This window comes from Triticum aestivum, chromosome 5B, assembly GCF_018294505.1.
Source record: "Triticum aestivum cultivar Chinese Spring chromosome 5B, IWGSC CS RefSeq v2.1, whole genome shotgun sequence".
Taxonomy (NCBI): Eukaryota; Viridiplantae; Streptophyta; class Magnoliopsida; order Poales; family Poaceae; genus Triticum; species Triticum aestivum.
The window spans coordinates 307,601,084-307,607,978 of record NC_057807.1 but is presented as its reverse complement, the minus strand read 5'-3'; the positions used below and the strand labels follow the sequence as shown (position 1 = coordinate 307,607,978).

At 37.4% G+C, this 6,895-nt stretch overlaps 1 long non-coding RNA gene across 1 annotated transcript; it reads right to left on the bottom strand.

Annotated features, from left to right (window-relative positions):
- Positions 1–2,744: 2,744 nt before the first annotated feature.
- On the bottom strand, positions 2,745–6,684 carry LOC123111545 (uncharacterized). The gene is made up of 3 exons (XR_006454541.1): positions 6,463–6,684; positions 4,375–6,396; positions 2,745–3,286 (listed from the first exon to the last, which is right to left on the bottom strand). It is a non-coding gene; the product is annotated as an uncharacterized lncRNA (long non-coding RNA).
- Between the last annotated feature and the right edge of the window lie 211 nt (positions 6,685–6,895).

Genomic DNA, 6,895 nt, shown 5'->3' with positions numbered 1-6,895 from the left:
AGCATACCAAGGAGCAGTACGAGAAGCATTGACAACCGCTAATTGTTCATCAGGAAAGCTATCATTAATAGGCAGTGGGTCATCAAGAACATTCTCTAGCCTAGACAAGTTGTCTGCAACGGGGTTCTCAGCTTCCTTTCTATCAATAATATGCAAATAAAATTCTTGGAGTAAGAGAACCCATCTAATGAGTCTAGGCTTAGCATCTTTCTTTTTCATAAGATATTTAATAGCAGCATGATCGGTGTGAATAGTAACTTTGGAATCAACAATATAAGGTATAAACTTATCACATGCAAACACAACTGCTAAGAATTCTTTTTCAGTGGTAGCATAATTTCTCTGAGCAGTATCAAGAGTCTTGCTAGCATAATGGATAACATTCAATTTCTTATCGACTCTTTGCCCTAAAACAGCACCTACAGCATAATCACTAGAATCGCACATAATTTCAAAAGGTAAATTCCAATCAGGTGGCTGAACAATAGGTGCAGTGATCAAAGCCTTCTTAAGTGTTTCAAATGCTTCTACACAATAATCATCAAAGACAAAAGGAATATCTTTTTGCAATAAATTAGTCAGAGGCCTAAAGATTTTAGAGAAGTCCTTAATGAACCTCCTATAAAAACCGGCATGACCAAGGAAACTTCTTATACATTTTATGTCCTTGGGACATGGCATCTTTTCAATAGCATCAACTTTTGCTTTATCAACTTCAATACCTCTCTCGGAGATCTTGTGCCCCAAGACAATGCCTTCATCAACCATAAAGTGACACTTTTCCCAATTCAGGACGAGACTAGTGTCTTCACATCTCTGCAAAACTCGATCAAGGTTGCTCAAACAATCATCAAAAGAGGATCCATAGACGGAGAAGTCATCCATGAATACCTCACAAATCTTTTCACAAAAATCAGAAAATATAGCCATCATGCATCTTTGAAAGGTAGCAGGTGCATTACATAAACCAAAAGGCATACGTCTATAAGCAAAAGTACCAAAAGGGCAAGTAAAAGTAGTTTTAGATTGATCCCCCGCTGAAACAGGTATCTGAGAGAAGCCAGAATAACCATCTAGGAAGCAAAAATGTGTGTGTTTGGATAGCCTTTCTAGCATTTGATCAATAAAAGGTAAAGGGTAACGATCTTTCTTAGTAGCTTTATTTAACTTACGGAAATCAATTACCATCCTATAATCTGTAATAATTCTTTCTGGGATCAATTCATCTTTATCATTAGGAACAACGGTAATACCTCCCTTTTTAGGGACACAATGGACAGGGCTTACCCATTCACTATCAGCAACGGGATAAATAATACCTACCTCAAGGAGTTTTAGTACCTCCTTTCTTACCACTTCCTTCATTTTGGATTTAATCGTCTTTGAGGATCTCTAACTGGTTTGGCATCTTTCTCCACTGAGATTTTGTGTTGACATAATGTGGGACTAATGCCCTTAAGATCATCCAGAGTATATCCAATAGCAGCTCGGTGCTTCTTCAGAGTTTTTCAATAATCTTTCTTCTTCTTTCTCTGAAAAGGTTAGCACTAATAATAACAGGATATGTTTCTTTTTCATCAAGATAAGCATACTTAAGATTATCAGGTAATGGTTTGAGTTCAAACACGGGATCACCCTTGGGTGCAGGGGGGTCCCCAAGAATTTCAACGGGAAGGTTATGTTTCAGCATAGGTTCTTGTTTAAAAAACACTTCATCTATTTCTTCCGTTTCCTTCATGAACATATCATTTTCATGGTCTAGCAGATATTGTTCTAACGGATCAGTTGGTGGAACAGCAATGGAAGCAAGACCAATAATTTCATCCTTACTAGATGGTTCCCTTTCATGAGGTTGTCTACTAAACTTAGCAAAATTAAACTCATGAGACATACCATCTATGCCAACAGTGACAATATTCTTTTCACAATTAATCTTAGCACTAGCAGTATTCAAGAAGGGTCTACCAAAAATAATAGGACAAAAATCATCTTGTGGGGAACCAAGAACGAGAAAATCAGCAGGGTATTTAATCTTCCCACACAAGACTTCAACATCTCTAACAATCCCAATAGGTTTAATGGTATCCCTATTAGCAAGCTTAATAGTAACATCAATGTCTTCTAATTCAACGGGTGCAATATCGTGCATAATTTCTTTATAAAGATCATAAGGTATCACATTAGCACTAGCACCCATATCACATAAACCATGATAACAATGATCTCCTATCTATTATATAGTTAAAATAGAAGACAAATAAGACACCACGTTAATCCACATAGACTTATATTATTACCACCGTTTGATCAGAATAACAATGGCTCAGATTTAAAAAAATTACGCAACATGTAAATATGTACCTGTCAGCAAATTGAACTGTCATGTCTTTGTGCGTACCGGTTCAGAAACAATGCTTTCGGAAAAAAACACAACACACGGATTGAAAAAAGTAGAAGTTACGTGTCAACAATTGTCACATACAATGCCTAATCAGAGCTTGAAAGTACAAACTACACGGATTGAGAAAAGTAGAAGCTACGTGTCAACAATTGTCACATACAATGCCTAATCAAGACTTGGAAGGACACGTGCCTAACTCGGTAAGCCAAGAGCACGTAAACACATACACATGCAAAGGAGTGCATACGGACACGGTCACCATTAAAATACACGGCTGACCGCATCCATCATCACGTTGTCACATATAGCCTTTAATTGGAAATATAAACATGCAAGGGCTCCATAAAGACAACGGTGAGAACTCATCCATAAAAATACACAGCCTGCCACATCCATCAGCCAACACACGCCCACCATGGAAATCTAAGATACCCAGCAACTCGCGACTCTGTGCCACACCTAGAAAACTGAAGCCAACCAGCTCTACGAAGCCATGACTCGACTATGCCACCACCACGACAATTGAAGCCAACAGACTCTGACGCAAAATGTTCAGACTCGGCGCACAGCAAATATCGAAGCCAGCCCAAATTATGAAGTGGTATGCAACTCGATTTCTACAGAAGTTACACCCAACCATCGCCCACCATGGAAATCTAAGATACCCAGCAAACTCACGACTCTGCACCACACCAAGAAAACTGAAGCCAACCAGCTCTATGATGCCATGACTTGCCACCACCAGGACAATAGAAGCCAACAGACTCTGACGCGAGATGTTCAGACTCGGAGCACAGCAAATATCAAAGCCAGCCCAAATTATGAAGTGGTATGCAACTCGATTTCTACAGAAGTTACACCCAGCCATCTGAGTTTCCTTCTCACCTGAATCAACAAGGTTAGTAATTATTATTACTATGAACTCACTTTTTCAGCTAAAATCTTCATATTTATGTTATCAATTGACAACAACTTTTTCAATCCTTTTGAAGCAATGCGTTTTAATCCTTTTGAAGTGAAAACGCTAGGGAATACAAGAAGTTGAGAAACTTCAACAAGAGACCAAAACTGGGATGTTTTAGTGAAAGTAACGAGAACATGGGATACAATCAATCCTACAACCGATGAACTTATGAGCCTTGATGTGGTCTTGATGGATGTACAGGTTTATGCTATACATATTTAATTGCAGACTATTGTTTCAAAAACAATCGATGACTGAGTCTTGATGTGATCTTCACAGATGAGCAGGTTTATTATATACAATTTGAAATGTGGACTATTGTACTGTATCAAACAATAGTTGATAAGTATATAGTAGTTATTTTCATAGAGGACCAAACAACTCATGCTACCATACATAAAAATCAGATGGATACTTATAAACCAAAGGATAACTAAGAAATATATTTATTCATTTAGCAATAGGTTGTGGGAGGCACAAAATATGGCCCGCTGAACAATGATATTAGAAAAAAGTTTGCATACAATACACAGAGAAAGGCGGTGAAAGGATAATCAGAAGTTTTTCATAAGTACTACTTTGAGTTTGCTAGCAAGGACATACTACAACAATCATATAAAAAGATAAATAATGCTCAGGTATGTCATAGTTGTAAATCAGATTTGGGGCTAATCCATCATTCTACCTATGTGGCAATTAATCACCAATTTGACAGATGTAGGATTATTGAAAGTTTTTCAGAATTACTACTTTGAGTCCGATACCAAGGTCATACTACAACAAGAAGCATATAAAGGTAAGCAATGCTAAGGTATGTTACAGTTATAAATCAGATTTTTGTTTAATCAATCATTATAACTATGAGGTAATTAATCACCAAATTGACAGATGTCATCGGACTACTTACCCAGATGAAGCATGTGGAACAAAAAAAACAACAAAGAACACAAAACCGTCCTATATCCGTGATATTTATTTTCCAATACAAGAGTAAGTGCAGAGTGCATACCAATGTCTTAAGTTCTAACTTCCTCCATTGCGGTCGGCATTAAATTTTCAGGCTTAACATCTTCGGCTGAAACCAAAGTTACGATATCCGAATGTTTGCTTATTATTTGGATGAATATGTACTCCAAAACCAAACCGTCCTTACAGTGACCTAAACAATGGTGCAAAAATGCAATTGTAAGTCCAATAATTTCGAAATCTCATCTTTTAATTACAAAACAAAAATATGTAATAGATTAATTGTTGATGGGTTTGTGCGTAAAGTGAACATGTGCCACAAGAATACGTAGGGATCTAGATATATCCAAAATTCAAGAACTTCTTCACAAGTATGAAACATTATCTATTCTGGTCTACTAATAACACATCGAAGCAAAAGTCAAAAATACAACATTTAACGATGAAGACTCAGATGTGCGCATCTAATGGCGAGGTTAAATTATCTTTAGATTCAAGCTCAACAGCAGTAATCTTATTTTTGGCAAGCAAAACTAGGCAGTAAAAAGAAGATTTATGCCTTGCTAGAGATGTTGTACTTGAACAATAAAGCTGAGGAGGTAAAGGTGCATTTAATTCATCAAAATAATTAACTAAGTACTATCTTTTCTGTTCTTCCTCACTGGCTTATCTTGCAGTATGCCAAACAGTTGATAGATGACAAAGTGGACACCGTGTTGGAACAAAAAACGAAGAAGCAAGACATGCGAGCTAAAAGGGAGATTAATGTTTCCACCATACACACTTTTAGATTTTTAAGCATGTATTAATTTTAAATGCATTTCATTTTGCAGACACAGAATAATGATGACCGACCAAGGAAAAGGTTATGTGAACTGGTGCCTAAGAAAAAAGAACCACACGATATTAATGGGACTATGCTGAACAAAGATAGGCATTGAGACAAATATCATCATCACATGGACCCCTCAATGACTATGCTAAACGAAGATGTATTGTATTATTAGATGACGTGGAGGATGGACGCACCGGGACAAGTGTTGTAGAAAGAAGCAAAAATACCTGCGAGAACAAAAAACTGGTGCATGCAAAAGTAAAAAGTAATTGCAGCTCTTGAAGATGAAGACTCTGATATTGCCTATGGAAAATGGAGGCCTAAGTGAACAAGGAATTTATCCAAAAGATCGATTGATTAGTAGCTTACGAATAGTAAAGACAGACTATTTATTTACGTAGATATAGTATGAGTACTTGACAGCTACCAAGATAAGAAGAATCTTATCATATGATAAGAGTGCGACGCAAACTGTAATTCTTTTCAAATACATTCATACATGCACTTTTAGTGGTCTTTTACAGGTAAAGGTGTTTTCTTTTAAAAATAAAGTATCATGTTTACAATTCTCTAATTATAAATCTTACACAAGAATTGATGGACGATGAGGTGGGCACGATGTTAAAACATGGAACGAACAAGCATCGCATGCTTGATAAAAAGGTGGTTTATTTATTCACAGTACACACTTCTAAATTTTTAGACTTTTGTCTAATTTTGAAAATTCATACTTATTTTGAAGCCAAAAAATAATAAAGTTTCAGCTACCAAATTATCATGTGAACTGGTAGCTTATGGCCTTTTCAATTTAAGACGTCCATGAGAAAATGTTCAATAGCATAGCCATCTCCTAAAACACAAGATTAATATAATATCCTAGAAGGAAGCACATAAGATAATCTGCATTAGAAAGGACACAATGAAGTACAACACTTACGTTGGTACAAATCCAAAAACATGAGCAACTAAAAAGGCCGCAAATAGCTATTTCTCCCCCAATGTGCTTATACGGATATACTCCGATATATACTTCTCATGGACCATGGCCGGTGTGTATCCTCTGCCTCAGATCCATCACAATCAGCCTCCCTCCAGCAACCATTTTTTTGTTCTCAATGCCGCCGTGACATGGATGGCCTGCTACCAACGACCTAACACCCAACTCAAAGAGTTCGACCCTGCTTCTTGGTCCACCCCGGATCGCCAATCGCCATGATTAGGGCTTGCATCCTATGTTCGCAAACAGAAATTAGACGAAAAGAACCAACGAGTAGAGCTAGGTAGCATGGGAATTACTTCTGTGAAGGCCAGCAACGACATCTTCCATCCCGGCTGCGAATCGGAGGCGGTAGCGCGGTGGCGCATCTGGATGTGTAGCGGTGGGGATGGGCTTTTTTTCTTTTTTGAGCGAAGCCAACAGGGGACTTTTTTTTACTGAAGCCTGGAGGGAGGGGTAACATGTATACGTATGTTTACTCTGAGATAAAAACTACAGTGGTAGCATTATTACTGACTCAAATGGACCCGCGTCACAACCACTAGGCCTATAGCATCCCGTTATAATTGATACACGGGCTACACAAAGTAAGTAGTAGTAAAAATGATGGGTGGGTATAAAATAAAATAACAGCAATTATCACAATGTGGAAATAATAGATATGTAGATATATAAGCAAGTTTTTTTAACACAATACGAACGCAAACACTCATATATACACGCATACACTCA